Here is a 19,439-nt window from a genome sequence, read left to right on the forward strand (position 1 = left end):
ATAAAGTCCCTACTAGTTACATTTCAGAACAGCATACTATGTCAGGCTAGGGGCAGAGGAGAACCAATGAGCCTAAATTATTAAAATTCTGAGCATCTGTAAAGGATTCAGTCAGGTGTTGTAAAACTTACTGTATATCAATTTGCTGGTTATATTAATTTTATTCATGTACCTTGACAAGAAGGAGGTGATGTTATATCTTTCTCTCTCTCTTTTACTCAAACTGAATTGAAGTGATTTGGAAATATAGGGCTTCTTTCCCCTTTTTAAGATTTATACTGAGTGGGTAGCTATTCTCGATATTGGAACAAGGTGAATGGCAGGCCTGCATTATGAATGCCTGAGGTAACTATAAAAATATAAATGGTATAAGGTTATTGATTTTTTCCCTTGAGGCCACAAATTAGGAATGGCATGCAAAAAAAAAGAGAAGAAAAGAAAAGAAAACCATTGGACTATTCACCAAATTTTAATTAAAACATAAATAAATCATTGTAGTCTCTGCACTTGGATATAAACAATGGGAAAGATGGCTTACTTACAACAACGAGTCACTGCAAAAACACAACCCAAATTGAAACCAGATCCCCAAACTAAGTACTATCATATGCAAACCATTTCAACCTATTATGGCAGAAGCCACTGAAACCGCACATTGGTCTTTGAAAGAAGCAGGGAAAGCAGAGCCCAATTTTGCAAACTGCAGCAACACGTTAGAAAGAAAAGTTAAGGACTCTTCTGGTACTATGCATTAGGGTTCTTTTTTTGTGACATGCTGTGTACTAATGGGTTTCCACATCTTCAGACCAAACAATAACCACATGGTTCATTGGGTACAGAATGTTTGTTGCCTCAGCAGTACACAACAAGAGGTGTCCAAAAGGAAGACGTTTTCTTGTCATAAGCACTCTGGAAGGGCTTTTAATCAAACCTGCAGGGAACAAAATATTTAATATGGAAGAGAACACATTTGCATTACAGTACCTTCAAATGCTTCCCTTGCACTTTGGTAGCAGGAAAGAGTAGGATACATTTTATCCTCCAGTGGGATCTAGGGAAATGTAGAAAGAGTGGCAATAAATACTCCCACTTTAGACAGATACTGAGGAACACAAAGGTAACAGCATAAAGATGGAGAACTTGCAAGCAAAAGGCAGCCAGCTCAGGGTTGACACAGCCAGCTCAGGGTTGACACAGATTCCACCTGGGTGGCTGGATGCACACGAGTACAAGCAACAACAAGTATCCCAGCTCTGCATTCTAGGCTCTCCCCCTTCCAGGAAAGGTTGTGCTACCTAGGATTAATTACTATTTCCTAGAAAAACTATGTATATTGTCCCCCAGCTTATTTAACTTATATGCAGAATACATCATGCGGAAGGCTGGACTGGAAGAAACCCAAGCCGGAATTAAGATTGCCGGAAGAAATATCAACAACCTCCGATATGCAGATGATACCACTCTGATGGCAGAAAGTGAGGAGGAATTAAAGAACCTTGTAATGAGAGTGAAAGAGGAGAGTGCAAAAAACGGTCTGAAACTCAACATCAAAAAAACTAAGATCATGGCCACTGGTCCCATCACCTCCTGGGAAATAGAAGGGGAAGATATGGAGGCAGTGTCAAATTTTATCTTCCTGGGCTCCATGATCACTGCAGATGGAGACAGCAGCCCTGAAATTAAAAGGCGCCTTCTTCTTGGGAGGAAAGCAATGACAAATCTTGACAGCATCTTGAAAAGCAGAGACATCACCTTGCCAACAAAAGTCCGAATAGTCAAAGCTATGGTTTTTCCTGTCATGATGTATGGAAGTGAGAGCTGGACCATAAAGAAAGCAGACCGCCGAAGAATTGATGCCTTTGAATTGTGGTGCTGGAGGAGGCTCTTGAAAATCCCCTGGACTGCAAGGAGAACAAACCTATCAGTTCTAAAGGAAATCAACCCTGAATGCTCACTTGAAGGACAGATCCTGAAGCTGAGGCTCCAGTACTTTGGCCATCTCATGAGAAGAAAAGAGTCCTTGGAAAAAACCTTGATGTTAGGAAGGTGTGATGGCAAGAGGAGAAGGGGACGACCGAGGATGAGATGGCTGGACAGTGTCTGCGAAGCAACCAACATGAACCTGACACAACTCCGGGAGGCAGTAGAAGACAGGAGGGCCTGGCGTGCTCTGGTCCATGGGGTCACGAAGAGTCGGACACGACTAAACGACTAAACACAGAAAAACTATAGCTGCCCATTGCTGAGCTTGATTAGTGAAGAGAAGTCATCATCTGCAAACTAAGGCAAAAAGAAAACATGCTTTTACGTATTGTAGAGAAAGTTTATTCACAGATAGTGCAGGAGAGCAAGTTCATAGGCCCCCCAGGTTATTCAACCCCCCCCCCCAGATTGGGCTTCCATGAAATAAGAAATAAATGCAGAGAAAGAGGGAGGAAGCACCTGAGATTTGCAATCAACCTGTAGATTTAGGGGGGGAAAGGAGGGGAACACAAGAACTATTTATCTGCTTGCTCCCCTCTACCTCCTCCACTCATTAGTGGTGGATAACTAGGCATGTGATTTTCAGATTTCTTGGACTTCATCCCTCAGAATTCTCCAGCCAGAATTCTGTGGGGTATAGCCAAAAAATTAGACCCAAATAGGAGCTTTCAATTACTTACAGCTGAAGAATGAAAGTCTCATCAGTCATTTTCTTCCTATGACAATGAGTGGGAAAGGATAATGGCAGCTGTAATGGATTAGAGGACCTGTAGTTTTTTTAAGAGGCAGCTTTTTTTGTTTAGTTATTAAGTCGTGTCCGACTCTTCGTGGCCCCATGGATCAAAGCACGCCATGCCCTCCTGTCTTCCAGTCCCTCCCGGAGTTTGGTCAAATTCATGTTGGTAGCTTCGATGACATTGTCCAACCATCTCGTCCTCTGTGGTACCCTTCTCCTCTTGCCTTCACACTTTCCCGACATCAGGGTCTTTTCCAGGGAGTCTTCACTTCTCATGAGATGGCCAAAATATTGGAGCCTCAGCTTCAGGATCTGTCCTTCCAGTGAGCACTCAGGCTTGATTTCCTTCAGAATGGATAGGTTTGTTGTCCTTGCAGTCCAGGGGACTCTCAAGAGTCTCCTCCAGCACCACAATTCAAAAGCATCAATTCTTCGGCAATCAGCCTTCGTTATGGTCCAGCTCTCACTTCCATACATTGCTACTGGAAAAACCATAGCTTTGACTATGTGGACCTTTGTCAGCAAGGTGATGTCTCTGCTTTTTAAGATGCTGTCTAGGTTTGTCATTGCTTTCCTCCCAAGAAGCAGGTGTCTTTTAATTTTGTGGCTGCTGTCACCATCTGCAGTAATCATAGAGCCCATGAAGGTAAAATCTGTCACTGCCTCCATATCTTCCCCTTCCATTTGCCAGGAGGTGATGGGGCCAGTGGCCATGATCTTAGTTTTTTTTTTATGTTGAGCTTCAGACCATTTTTGGTGCTCTCCTCTTTCACCCTCATTAAGAGGTTCTTTAATTGCTCCTCACTTTATGCCATGCAAGTGATATCGTCTGCATATCTGAGGTTACTGATATTTCTCCCAGCAATCTTAATTTCAGCTTGAGATTCCTACAGTCCAGCCTTTCGCATGATGGGAGACAATATACAGCCTTGTCATACTCCTTTCCCAATTTCGAATCAATCCGTTGTTCCATATCCAGTTCTAACTGTTGCTTCCTGTCCCACACATAGATTTCTCAGGAGACAGATAATGTGGTCAGGCACTCCCATTTCTTTAAGGACTTGCCATAGTTTGCTGTGGTCCACACAGTCAAAGGCTTTTGCATAGTCAATGAAGCAGAAGTAGTTCTTTTTCTGGAACTCTCTGGCTTTCTCTATAATCCAGCGCATGTTAGCAATTTGGTCTCTAGTTACTCTGCCCCTTCGAAATCCAGCTTGTACTTCTGGAAGTTCTCGGTACACATACTGCTGAAGCCTACCTTGTAGGATGCATAACCTTGCTATCACGTGAAATGAGTGCAATTGTACAGTAATTGGAGCATTCTTTGGCATTGCCCTTCTTTGGGATTGGGATGTAGACTGATCTTTTCCAATGCTCTGGCCACTGCTGAGTTTCTTGCATTTCCTTTTCTTTGGGATGGCTTTTGTTGCTGCCTCCTGTACAATGTTATGATCCTCCATCCATAGTTCTTCAAGAACTCTGTCCACCAAATCTACTTCCTTAAATCTGTTCTTCACTTCCCCTATGTATTCATAAGGTATTTGGTTTAGATTATACCTGACTGGCCCAGTGGTTTTTCCTACTTTCTTCAGTTTAAGCTTGAATTTTTCTATCAGAAGCTGATGATCAGAGCCACAATCAGCTGCAGGTCTTGTTTTTGCTGACTGTATGGAGCTTCTCCATCTTTGGCTGCAGAGAATATAATCAATCTGATTTCGGTATTGCGCATCTGGTGATGTCCATGTGTAGAGTCGCCTCTTGTGTTGTTGCAAAAGAGTGTCTGTGATGACCAGCTTGTTGTCTTGACAAAACTCTATTAGCCTTTGCCCTGCTTCGTTTTGAACGAACAACTTCCCTGTTGTTCCTTTTATCTCTTGACTCCTTATTTCAGCATTCCAGTCCCCTATAATGAGGAGAACATATTTCTTTGGTGTCAGTTCTAAAAGTTGTTGTAAGTCTTCATAAAATTGGTCAATTTCAGCCTCTTTAGCATTGGTGGTTGGTGCATAAACTTGGGTTACTGTGATGTTGAAAGGTCTGCCTTGGATTCATATTGAAATCATTCTATCATTTTTGAGATTGTATCCCAGTACAGCTTTTCCCTCCCCTTTGTTGACTATGACGGCTTCTCCATTTCTTCTGTGGGATTCTTGCCCACAATAGTAGATATGATAACCATCTGAACTGCACCCATTTCCGTCCATTTTAGTTCACTGACTCCCAGGATGGCAATGTTTATTCTTGCCATATCCTGTTTGACCACATCCTGCTTACCACGGTTCATAGATCTTACATTCCAGGTTCCTATGCAGTATTCTTCTTTGCAGCATCAGACTTTCCTTTCACTTACATGCACGTCCGCAGCTGAGCGTCCTTTCAGCTTTGGCCCAACCACTTCATTAACTCTTGAGCTACTTGTACTTGTCCTCCACTCTTCCTCAGTAGCATGTTGGATGCCTTCAAACCTGAGGGGCTCATCTTCCAGCGTGATATCTTTTAGCCTTTTGTTTCTGTCCATGGAGTTTTCTTGGCAAAAATACTGGAGTGGCTTGCCAGTTCCTGCTCCAGGTGGATCGCATTTTGTCAGAACTCTCCACTATGATCTGTCCGTCTTGGGTGTCCCTGCACGGCATAGCCCATAGCTTCTCTGAATTATTCAAGCCCGTTCGCCACGACAAGGGAGCAATCCATGAAGGGGAGAGGTACCCTTACTAAGCCTAATAGCCAGAGAGATAACTAGTGTCCTAATCCTTTGCAGTTCTCTTTGAGGTTAGACTTTCAAACCCATTTCTTTTGTCTTCTTCACAGGGACAAAATGACTGATGTATCTGTCATTCCACAACTGTACATAATTAAAAATTACTGTGAGAAGCTTTTTTTTTTTAAAACCCCCAGAATTCCTGGATAATTCCAAGGACTGAAGAAATCTGAAAGTCTAAGAAATCTGAAAGTCTTATGCCTGGAAATCACTTGCTACATGTCTTGGTGCTCTCTTCCAGTATGCCAAAGCCATCAAAAACTGAATGTTGCAGTCCCATCCATGTCAGACAACCCAAAACATTACTGTGTTTGGGCCCCATCCATGGAGACAAATATATAAGTCAGAATTCAATCTAAAATACAGGAGCATAGAAAAATACTGTACAATAAAAATATTTAAAAAGAGTATATTAGTTCTATTTCAAAAATGCAAAAGCTTACAGCCTAAAACGCTACATTGAAAAAGCTGAGAATACATATCTCAAAATAACAAAGTTCTTAAAAGTAAGAATATGTTAAAGAAAATTGTGTGTTGTGTTGCCTTGTGATGCAATCCATGTATTGATGGGTTGATGTGTGTGTGTCTCCTGCCTCCATATATTTATAGTTCTCTCAGATGTTTACATTGCCCTTCAAACTGTCAGCATTCTCTTTTCCAGGGCCTGCAAGTAATAGTGCTCTGATGCAGGAGCAGAAACTTTTAATAGGAATCTCCAGTGCTTTTGCACCTCCTGTGACATAAAATGCCTGTAAGTCAGAAGCTAGCAAGCTGCCTTTATGATGATAAGTGCATTCATTTTATGTAACAGAGTCTGGTTTATTTCATGTAACACAGATTGCAATGGGTTGAAACTAGAGGAGTCTAGTAACATAAAACGGCAAATCACAGGACCTGCAAACACCACATCTGGCCATACTACATATTGCAATATATTGTAATTATTTCAACACACTTTCAATTCAGTATTTTTTGAGCTTTCCATACTGAACTGTCAGCCATGAAATGCATTCTTTTGTAAGGCAATGTTTATGTACAGTGACCTAGGTTTTATATTCAGCTGAAGCTAATTATTTCACGGTTACTTTTAGTAAGCTGCTGTTCAAGCCTTATTTTTGGAAGCACAATGTACATTTTTCAGGACTAATTTTTTTATGACCCCCCCCTCATTATTTTAACACTTTGTACCACACTGTCTCTATTTTGCATTTAGCCCACACAGATACTGAAATACTGAATAGGTCTAAAGTATTTCTTTAACTGAGGATGGAGCTGGGGCTATCACAGAGCCAGGATTTACATCTTTGCTATCACAGTCTTATCTATCATTTGTTACATAAAATAATTCAACATGTTCACTGTTTTCCCTATGTTCTCTACTGATATTAGAAAGTTCTGACAAAATAGGGCCAAATCCAGATATTGATTCCAAGTAGAGTAGACCCATTGAACAAATGAGACTTGTTTAGGGAACACTTATATAAGTCTCATTGAATTCATCTCTGCTCTCGTTGGGACTAACAATTGAGTTTAGCTCATAAATAATAATAAAACCTCAGTATATGTCCATATAGTATGCAAAGCCTAGTATCTAATGTGTTGTTCTATGGTATAGCTAACAGTATGCTCACAGACACATTATTCCAGATTAAGTACAAGGGGAACCCAATCCATTTTATTGTTGTATGCCTTTGGACCACTACAAGAACATGAGTGCTACTCCTTGTGCAATTAGTGGAACTTGACAAGCACACCATTAGTGGAACTTCACTAGTGCAATATTACATTGGATTAAGACCATAAACCACCACCCCCAACATCTTTGACTACATGCATATTTGAGGACTGCAAAAAAATTATGGGAGGATTCAATATACTTTTCATTCTTACTTAGGTCTATAGTTGCTACTACTACCATAAAGCTCCTGACACCTACTCTGACCCTGTTTTCCTGACTCATCAGTATGTTTTCTCGTTCTTTGTGTAGGCAGGTTTGCAGAGTTGAAGAAAAACGGTTCTCCAGAATGCCAGCTGGGAGGAAATATCTGCTGAACAATTTTTGTCCTCTCTCTTCAGTACACAAAAGGAACTGCAGATACACAAAAGTTAAACATCAAGATGTATCTGGCACTTTTACGTTTTGTTCCACATGAAACAGTATCAGGTATTAAATTATATGAAATGTATGACAGGAGGAGCATAAGTCAAGATGTCAGAGATTCTAATCAGTAATATATTTTTTTAAAAAATGCTTTAAAATTCCAAGAACCTTCTGTTTCTGAGTTGGGCTATTTCTTCAGAGCACATTCATATAACATGGTTGTATTAAAATCCAACTTCAGACTATATGTTCTAGTGCAGCTTCCCTTTCCCATCCAGTTTGCATCTACCCATGACCACACCTTTTCATTCTTCACCATTGCTTTCTTGCTTGCAAATATAAATGTGATATCAACGCAGCTGGTCCCATGACGCCCTTCAGGTGCTGAGACACATTAAGGTGGCTTGACTCTTACCTCCTCATGCTTTTATAACCCAGGAAACAGGCTTATACTAGGTTATCCTGGCTCAGGATTGTGTACTCTTTTGACATGACATGCTATTTTAAATTATCACATACAAAATGTGTGCGACAGGTATCCTAAGCCCTCACACATTTTGTAACTGCAACCTTCTGGCCCCTATCTGTTTCATGAAGATTTGAACTGGCAAGCAGAGGATTAGAGAGGATGGAAAGGACTCACAAATGCCTCTGAGGGTGCTGTTCAAATCCTTCCTATCTTTCTTGTGCTGCAGGTTAGTTTTGCTTGGTAGCACATCAAATTTGAGAGCACAGGAGTCTTTGGACAATAGAGTACTGATGGTGCATGCTGAAGTTCAGACACAATGACTGCATTTTCCTGAAATCCTTTCCACTTTGTGTCTTTCAGATGTTGCTGGTGGTAGTTGATGGGAAATGAATCCCAAAACAACGTTGGGAAAGGTTATACTAGAGCAACACTAAAAGCAAAACCTTCTGCTGGGGCACTTAGCTGCTGCCGCCTAACCTAAACATTTATTCATGAGCTCAGCAAGTCAGAATCAGGCCCTCAGGTATTTGAATACATGTTAAAAATCAACTGTGAATTGTAATCTCATAACGCACAATTTGCAAATTATTTAATATTCCTTGGTCACAAAAGTATACACATGAATTACAAATTCATGAAAAAATGCAATGATAAAATCAAGCATAACACAACTACAGATTCATGAGATTTTCTGAATGTTTGTTGTCTTTCTGGGCAATCACTAAGCAAATCGTCTTTCGGTTTTCCCCCTTCCCCCTTAAATTTTTTTAATACAGTCAACCCTCGACTTATGAACGGCCCTAGTTCCGAACATTTCGACTTACGAGCCACTTTCTTAGAAAAATATAGCCTCGACTTGCGAACTTGGATTCGAGTTACAAACAAACAAACAAACAAAATGCATGGGAGGCGGGGAAAGCATGAAATTTGAATTTTCAGTTAACCGTTGGCCAGCGAAGAGGGTGCCTGTCTGCTTCCTTGCTCTTCCAAGCGTTTAGAGAGTGGATTGGGAGACAGTCTTCAGACTGCCTGGTACTGCCTGGTATTGCCTGGACTGTATTTTAAAGTTTTGGCTATTTTTGGATTTTTGGATTTTTGTCTGAAAGGTGCTTGGTTTTTTCCCAAAAGGTGCTTGTTTTGGCTGAAAAGGTGCTTTTCAAGGTGTTCTGTTGAAAAGGTGTCTGTTCCCTCCTTCCATCCCTCTTTTCTTTCCTTTTTTTTAAAACCTAAGTTATCATAGGTTAAAAGGAAAAAATGAAAGAAGTTCCTATAGGAACTAAGGCTTCGACTTACAAACCGCCCCTTGACCTAAGAACCAAAACCAGCCGGAACAGATTAAATGGTTTTCAGTGCATTCCTATGGGAAATGCTGATTCGACTTACGAACTTTTCGACTTACAAACTTTCTTATGGAACGGATTAAGTTTGTAAGTCAAGGGTTGACTGTACAGAGATAGTGTCCAAGGCTGCCCCATGACATTTTCTGACCTACGTCAGAGCAAAAAATGTGTCTCCACCCCAAGGTGGAGAAAGGTATAGGGAATGAAAGCCAGCAAGTTGTTTTAGCACATGAAGTAGAGAAGACCACAAGTACCTCTCAGTCTCCCCGGCAGAACCAATAAGTTATCACAAGTGAAACAATTAACAACTTGATGCTCTTTAATTATGGCAGCTGATACATTCTATCTAATGGTAGAGCCAGCTTTGAGATGGTGATTAAAGTGTTAGACTCTGATGATCCTCAAATATTTCTCCTGGTACAGGGTGATATATAGCAGTTACAGTGATTTTTTTTAAAAAATAAAGACTCTTAGATCCATAAAAATTGATGAATTGATTTTTAACATCCATAACAACCTATAGAACAGTATTGTGAGAAGCATGCACATACCAGATGAACCACCACTACCAGTGCCTTCACAGGCTTACACAGGCAAGTCAGTGGTGAGGAAAAAATTTTTTTTCTCAGGACAGGGTTTTTCAGTCTATACATCTTTAAAGCATTCCCTCCCATTTACATCCCAATGGGATGTAAATCAATCACTTATGTCCCAGGGCAATCCAAAGCCTCACTGAAATTGCCCCCAGAATCCCCCTGACATCTTTCTTTATCATCAAAATTGTGAAGATGGAGGACATAGAGGAGGCTTCTGCGATGAAATATCTTCTCTGCCAATGGTTCTTCTTCCCTGAAGCTGGAGAGAGAGTTTTGGTATATCATGTGGTCCCTGGAACACTCTCTCAGGGACCACAGGATTTCAGCTGAACTGTGAATAGAGGCCATACTGATTTCAAGGAGTACTAACCACATCCCCTCCCACTCTCTCTTCTATACCTATAAAATGGAGACAATAGTGACCTATCTGGCAAACTGGGCAGATCAACAAAATGGAAACCAGAAAGCTTTAGAAGTTTGTAAGAACCGAAAGTGTTGAAGGGATTTGGAATTTGGTTATTCCCTTTTTGACACAGAAAAAAGTGTGGAGAAATCTGCCCAGTACCTCTCTCCTCCTTGAAAAAAGAAAACTAATCCATCTGGATGCTTCTTTGTTAAAAGAAACATAACTTTTACTTACATTACTTGCTTCTGTTTTTCCTTGTTGTATAGTGTGGAGCTACGTCTTCACACATCTATCTTCGAAGAGCGGAAGATGGAGGAGAGAGGAAAGTCAGTTAACAAGAGAGCAACAGAATGAAGGGGTGCAGTCAAGGACTCTGAGATGAGGGAAATAAACTCTATAGTTTCCCACTATATAGTCTCTATAAAGAGGAAGTGTGCAAGCTTACAGTTTTTCAACATCAGAGTATTTCTTGCATTTGAATCCCCTTTTCGCTTTTCTCTGGATTGAGAACTAATCATTTGCAATCCGTCCATACTCAGCTGATTCTAGGTATACAGCTCATGGCCGGGTTTCAAATGGAAGAGTGTGATGTCTAAACTCTTGTAAAATTCAATGGGGCAGGATACTAGCACAAAATGAGCCTTGTCTGGAAACACAGGGTCTTGAGGGTAATGAAGGGTAAGAACAAAACTGAAATGTGTTGCTGGTTTTATTACCTTAAAGTCAATATTATGGTACCTCAGATTTCATACTACAGTGACTGGACAATGGTCATTTTATATGAATACAGAGAGAGAGAACCTTATTAATATAAATGTCTTGAGGAGATGATAAAACATTTGGATGATTAGAAATGCAAAGAGTCCTCATGTTATGTACAATTGCCATGTGTTTCTCAAAGGGTAATCAATAATTCTGCTGATTAAAAAAATGGTTTTGGGATAATTAAAATTGGTTTACATATCTTTAATCGGACAGTTTATGGACAGTTCAGCAATTTACCAGGACAAAATAAATACTGTACGGTATCAAAAGGCTTACTGAAATGATCAAAACATAACCTTCAGTCCAGTCAGAGAAGTTACCTTCTGTGGCAATGTTGCATTGAATTGACACATGGTTAATACTGGATAGGCAGATTGCACATTGTTTGGGTAGGACATAATGCTTATGTGGCAAATGAATCATTAACATTTTTTCATTAATGGTCTGTAACAGTATGTAGAGCTGACATACAAGACACATTAGATATTGGTTGTTGTGGGTTTTTCGGGCTCTTTGGCCGTGTTCTGAAGGTTTTCTTCCTAACGTTTCACCAGTCTTTGTGGCCGGCATCTTCAGATATTCTTAACCTTTATATTCCTTCCTGGCCTTCCTCATGACAACATCTAGTGTCTCAGCCTAGCTCCAAAGTAAAGAATAATAATAACAATTTAATAATAATAATTTATTGTCATTGTAAGTATATACACAGTATACCCATACAACGAAATTCACAAATTGATATAAGCTAAGAAATTATTGACTATTCAGAGAGCAAACAAATTTTTTTTATCTCTGTTGGTCAGGGGATTATTTGCACAAACAGACTCTAGAAAGATGCTCAGGGCTCCTGTAAATTGCCAGCAGAATTGTGCCCTGTGAGAGGAATCAAGTATACCTCAGAAAGAGCCTGTCAAAAGCCTTTCCTCCCCTTTGTCTGCGTGTGTCCCAGCTTGTGAGTAGCTTGTGTAAAATGAAATGGGGAGGAGCTATGTTTAGTCTCATCAATTTTTGGATGTGGTGGTCTTTCCCCCTCCTCCCATATAGGAAGTTTTCAATAAATAAAGCATCCTCTGGCATCTGAAGAGTTAATCTGCTGCCATCTAGTGGCTCATGAAAATGTTTACAAGTTGCCCTTCTACCTTTTCTGCGAACAGCCATTGTTTGTATAGAAACATGCCTTTAAAAATGTATACTATGCTGTGGCTTACATTGAACAATAATATGGAGAGAAGAGGAATGGACAGGTTTTATGTATAAAAATGAGATTGCTTTGCAAGAAACATTATGAATCCATCAAGTCATACAGTTGGAGCAGGATTCTCAGCCAGGCCCAAAGTCATTGTTATGCCCAAGACAGGGTAGCAAGTTGAACCCCCACCTCAGGCGAAGTTCACAGCAGCTGAAGCAAGCCAACAGAATCTCGGACCCGAGTAAGACAGCATCACTTTCCCACATCCCTCATGGTAGATACAAAACGGCAATGATGATTTGAATAGCAGGCAATTTTCTGTCCTTCGTGAGACCTTTGTTGGGAAAGAAAAAAAATAAGTGCACCATTGTCTTGCTGTTTTGGGGTTTTTAATCATATACTGCAATGAAACGAAACAAAATTCCAGGAAATACAAATTGGAATACACAGCTAACGCTAACATGGTGTTTCTGTTCTTGCTATTATGTGTTGCCATGTCACTTCTAATTTATGGTGACCATATGAATAAGTGACCTCCAAAAGTCCTGCCATTAAAAGATCAGCTTAAGTCTTGCGAACTAGGGCTTTATTGAGTCCATACATCTCACATTTTTGTTCCACTTTTCTGACTTCCAGAAATGAGTCTTGTTTCCTAGCAAATATGGTATTTGGAAAGCCACCTCTGCCACCACATTTCAGAGGAGTTTATTGTCTATTTGTAAGCAGGAATTTGACCCAACTCCGGGAGGCAGTGGAAGACTGGAGGGCCTGGCATGCTCTGGTCCATGGGGTCACGAAGAGTCGGACATGACTTAATGACTAAACAACAACAACAAGCAGGAATTATCTTGTTTTATTACCTGTATGCAAGGTCCTCTGGGAGCCTTTGGACCAAAATTCCAATTCCTAATTATTACTAATCTAGCTGCTGTTAATAAATTGGTTGTGGTTTTATTTTTCTGCAGTGCAGGGAGAAGCTTTCTGTGCTGTGGGGAGTGAATTGTGTTCTGCGGCAAATTGGACTCTCCCTCCCTCTTGCTCTCCCTTTTTATATTTCAATTGATTTTCACTTAATAACTTTTAACCTTGTGAACCAGAGAGTCTGTTGCACAGTAGACGCACCAAAGACTGAAACTGTTTTTGTTCCATGTGTTACAACCCTGCTGTACCATGGTAACAAAGAGAGAACGGACTGGAAATGTTACAAAGAATTACCTGCTTTTACTGCTGTCCAGATGGACTCGGAGAGATTCTGAAACATTTGATTTCTTTGGAAAGAGGCAGCTGTTTAAACTACATCACATCTCTATTCTTGTCAATAGATCTCCCAAAGCATGAGCACAATAAATATTTCTATTGCTCTCCTTCCCATTAGATGTTGTTGTGTTGACTTATATACCACCCCAGAGTGTGAAAGCACTCTCTGGGCCATTTACAATTTAATTATGCAGTCTACACATTGCCCCCCACCTTCCCCAGCAAGCTGGGTATGCAATTTACAGACCTTGGAAGGATGGAAGGCTGAGTCAACATTGCGGGCACCATGGGAAGGGAATCGGCATCACCCAATAATTGACACTGATGTGGCTTGAAATTTAGCTTGCAACCAGACAAGAAACAAAACAAAACAAAAACATCTCACACCAGTGCGGATTCAATACATCTCTCCTCAAAATTTCTTGATCCAGAGAATGAGGTTCCTCCCTGCTCCACCTTAAAACCCAATTGCCACATCAGAGGGTGTGAGACTCATCTTCATCAACATTACGCCTCCATAACAAAAGATTAAGACTCCCCTCTCCATGTATTCTGGTCACCTGTGCCTATGTTAAAATTTTCAGAAGTCTTGACATGATTGCCAGCCATACCATAAAAGTAATGCCTGATCCTGAGACACCATGGGCTGAAGTTATAGTAGGACCTCCTTATCCATGGGATCAGCATCCACTGATTCTCTTATCCACTGTCTGAAAATATTAAAAATATTACGATGAAAATCCCCAATAGATATATACCAGAACTGGCCACTAGAGAGACCCAGAGGCCATGCTATTTATGTGTGTTTAGTCGTTTAGTCGTGTCCGACTCTTCGTGACCCCATGGACCAGAGCATGCCAGGCCCTCCTGTCTTCTACTGCCTCCCGGAGTTGTGTCAGGTTCATGTTGGTTGCTTCGCAGACACTGTCCAGCCATCTCATCCTCGGTCGTCCCCTTCTCCTCTTGCCATCACACCTTCCTAACATCAAGGTTTTTTCCAAGGACTCTTTTCTTCTCATGAGATGGCCAAAGTACTGGAGCCTCAGCTTCAGGATCTGTCCTTCAAGTGAGCATTCAGGGTTGATTTCCTTCAGAACTGATAGGTTTGTTCTCCTTGCAGTCCAGGGGACTCTCAAGAGTCTCCTCCAGCACCACAATTCAAAGGCATCAATTCTTCGGCGGTCTGCTTTCTTTATGGTCCAGCTATTTATAAATTTGCTATTTTAATAGTGTTTGCTATAATCCACATTTTCAGCATCTATGGGAGTGGGAACTGATTTCCTGTGGATGATGGGGGCCAACTGCAATAGGTTTCTCAAGCTTCAGCCTGCATGATGGCAATAGAGGTACCATGATTTCACTTCTCTTTATCTTGTTTGAACTAAAATTTCATATGTATACACAAGTATGTCAGTTTCTGTGGATAAACTACCACTGAATGCAAGCCTTCCATATTCTTCCATGACTAAGAGAAAGTCAGTTTTAATTTGAATAGGTGATGATAGGAATTTGTCAATCACCAGCTTAACACTTTAGTGCTTTTTTCTCATTTGACATATGAAAGGTTAATATAGGAAACAGCATGCAAATCACAGATTTAATTGGGGGAAAGAGGGTCAGGAAAGACCGGGCATTAAATCTAGAGCCCAGTGGCTAACAGAAATCTATCCAGATACATATGCTGAGTTAATGATAATGATTATCATGAGAAATCATTAGTTAATTACAGTTGTATTCTTTTAAAACAAATTCATGAAGCACTCACAGAAGGCAAGCATTCACGTGTAGAGTCTAGAACTACTGACCCATTTAAAATAAAATTATTTTATAACCAAGGTGTAATTAGATTTCTAGGTATAAAAATTTAAATATGGGAAGTAGGGGCTTCCAAAGTGAAAGAAGGGGAGAATAAGAGGGTTTTGTTGAACAAAGTTTAGGAAGTGACATGAGAAAACAAAATGCAGGAGAATTTGAGTTTTTATCAAATTGGCTCCAGCAGAAATCTAGATGAATATGGCACAAGCCATGTATATGTGCTATATGTAATGATGTACATCATTCTAATTCAGAAATAAAGAAAATGGGGTGCTAAAATATGTTGAGGGACTACAACTGCCATTAACCCTGACCAGTAGGGCTGATGGGAACTGCAGTCCATCATTATTTGGCTGCCCGCACATTCCTTACCCCTTTTCTTAATGCTGACAAAGACAAAGGTAAGATGTTGTACAGGGATACATTAATGCAGGTCCAGCAGGTTGTTTGAATAAAATATCCACCTCAACTGTGATTACATGAATGTAAACATCTGTTTACCCTCTCACATTTCTACATAATTTCTTTTCACCATTTAAATGTGCGTGAGTTAAAGCAGAGATGGGGGGGAAATCTGTTCCCTCAGGCTGGCAGGGACTGAGGGTGAACAAGGCAGCAGAAAATAAGCAGTGATTTTAAAAAATTAACAGAAAATACTGGAATTCCACAGCAAGCCACAGAAAGCTCCAGTAGCATCTCTCCAAATTAAGCGCTGGGCCACAGAGTGGTTGCAAAGGGAGCACATTGGTCTGATTCTACCATTAGAGAGAAAGAGGCATTGGTCTCAGGCAGCACCATGTGGGTGTCATGACAGGGAAGCAAATGTTAGCTGAATAATCTGCTACTGGGTTTTAACTGTCAGGGATGGAGAGATGTGCTGTGGCATTATTTCTCTCTTATACTAAAATAACCTGCCTGGCTTTGGAGATAATCTATTTTGATTTGGGTGAACAGAAGACTAATCTGCTGCCCTGTCTCAGACAGCAATATATTTGAGGTGGTTCCATGAAAGCTGTATATGCACAAGTAGACAAAAATAGCTCAAAATTCACATGTGGACTCACAAAAGTATACCGTTGTGACTATATTTAGGAAAGAGTTCTTGGAGTCATGGTTAAAACATCAGTTCTGGATGCTACCATATTGAAAAGGTTTCCTTTGGTATTTAAAAGGGGGCTTCAAAACGAACATTATCCCAATCTTTAAATCTGGCACATGAGCATAAGATTCAATGGCCAGGATCCAACAGAATAATTAAACTGACATAAGTCCATGGGCATAAATTTCAGCAGTGAACTGCCACTAGTTAAGAGGTCAGTGTTTGCACTTCCTGCCATGTGCCATGTCACATAACTAGTGTGTAACAAGAAATACAGCTGATGACTTCTTAACTAGTGGCAATTTGCTGCTGAAATTTATGGTGATGGCCTTCAACCAGCAGATGGAAGTAGTAGGCTTCTGGCTTATTTGTATTACACATTCCTATAGTATATAGGTGAATAAGTTACTTGCTTTGCTTTGGTCACTTCTCATCTGGAACATGTCTGGAACAGACATCACCGATTAAGAAGGGAATGAAAAGCTGGACTGTTTCCAGAGGATGACACAAAGTCTGGAAACCAAGCCTTATAAAGAATAGTTGAAGGAACTGGGCATGTTTAGCCTAGAGAAGAGATGACTGAGAGGTGACATGACAGCTGTTTCAAAACATTTGAAGGTGTGTCATGTGGAAGATGGAAGAAGCTTGCTTTTTCCAGTTCCAGAGTATAGGACTGGAAGTAATGGATCCAAAGTACAAGATAGTGGTTTGACTAAACATTAGAAGGCACTTTCTGATATTAAGAGCTGTTTGGCAGTGGAACTGACTGCCACCATTGTAGGTTTTTAAGCAGAGGTTGGATGGCCACCTGTCAGCAGTTGATTTCTTGTTTCTGCAAAAGATGGGCTCAGTGACTTGTGGAGTTCCTTCCATTTCTACAATTCTATGATTTTTTTGATTGCATGGACAGCTAAACTAATTAATGTGTGAAACATAGAACATTTAAAAAAAACTAGGCTAGAAGAGAGTGGGAAATTTGCATTCTGAAAAGAAGACAAAAGGAGAAACATATAAAATATGACAATCTGGGGGCAGAAAAAAATTACTCCCTTAACACAGCATCCCTTGTTCAGAAATAGGTGACCTGAAGTTACCCCAGATTTGAAAGATTTGACAGAAATTTAGAAGATCAGTCTTCCTTTTCTTGAAAGTTAATTGTTGATCCAATCACCTTTTCTTTATTTGGAAAGAATCCAGGCTTTAGGGGCTGAAATACTGGTCCACAAAAAGGGCTTTTCAAGTGGGAGAAACAGTGATTTCTTTTATCAGTTGTTGAAAAACAGCCCTGAGAATTGTTGTGTTTGGATGAGAAGTTATCTAATAAAAAATGGAATCAGATTCTGGTTTTTCCCCTGATTAATGTCTCTTTGGGATTGATAGTGAGTACATAGAGTGGCGAGGGAGGAAGGGGACACCTGCCTAGCCAGCCAGATCAGCCGAATCAACCCTGGCATGAAAGATGTTGCAGCCAGATCGCCCACACACATAAGAGTATCCTGTAGAATCTAGATCATCTTGACTGCTGACACTGGTACCATCCACATTCAGGCTGCCCTTTACTATATAAAGTTTGCCATCATTTTTTCCTGCCGGCACTGCAGGAATGATATTGCACAGCAACAGACAACCAGCTGTCGGATATACTTTGATTTGGATTCCTGCATTGAGCAAGGGGTTGGACTCGATGGCCTTATGGGTCCCTTTCAACTCAATTATTCTATGATTCTATGATTTTCTGGCATTTTGAATTATGGATAAAGAAGCACAATATCCCACATACATAAACCAGAGATTTTTTAAAAGAGATAAATTCACTTAAGAAGCATGTGAGAGGAGCTGGGTTCCCCTATTCACTCACTCTTGCACAGAATTATTCTTCCTCTTCCCCACACTTTCCTGCCCTTCTCCACTCTCTCACACATTTAGCTACCCTTCTCACAATCCAGGTAAGAAACATGTCCCAGCATGATACTGATAAACCTTTTCTTTGCTTAGCAGCAGTGGCTAGGGGAAGGCTGTGCATGCAAAATATCCCAAGGGTTGCATGGAAGAAGGGTTAAAATATACTCTCCCAGTAATCTCCATTCCCACACTGAGCAGAAGGCTTCGTGTCCGAGCAGAGAACCACCTTGAATGTGGAGATCTGGAGGAATCCCTGCTTTTACAGCACTTCCTTGTCTTTGTTTAAATGGGAAGAAGCCAATTTTGGTGAAATTTGCATGCCAGAATCCATCTTCTTCCCTGGTCAAGAGAGAAGGAGGCCAAACCCTGACACAGAAGGTTTATATATAGGCTGCATGCAACCTAATAGTTTCCCACCCCTGCTCTAAATGGAAGCTTGGAGAAATGCATTGGAGGGGCAACAGTTATTGTATAACAGCAACCAAAAATGAAAGGAATGATCCTTCCTTACACTCGTGTCCTGCGTTTGTCATATGTGGTTGCTGATGTTTTCTGCTGACAGTGCTCATCATTGCTTGCTTTTCAAACTTATTCATCTTGAATAGACAACCCATTGCAGTGAAAGGCATGGATTTCTTTTTCATTCATACTAGCAACCTGTGACTCAAATGAAGGTCTTCATGGTGACATAGCAGGTTACAGAAGAACTGCAACAAAGAGTAAGTCCTTTGTGTCTGATAACACTCAAAATAACCAGAACTGAATTTAGTTTATCATTTTGCGCGTTACATGTAGCCCATGACATTTGCTTGGGGAAGGGAGCCGTGTAAGGAATAAAGTTTTGCCAATCTAAAAAGTAGCAGAACTGCATATATATGTATGTAATGTTTAGACTTACAGTGCAGTCATTATTTTAACAGCACTCATTGCGGCTTAAGGTCAACATCCTTCTTCCAGAATTTCCTCTACTGAAGGAATGATGGCTTATGCTACAACCTCATGTCTATTCTAATTGGATGAGAG

Source organism: Pogona vitticeps, chromosome 4, assembly GCF_051106095.1.
Source record: "Pogona vitticeps strain Pit_001003342236 chromosome 4, PviZW2.1, whole genome shotgun sequence".
Taxonomy (NCBI): Eukaryota; Metazoa; Chordata; class Lepidosauria; order Squamata; family Agamidae; genus Pogona; species Pogona vitticeps.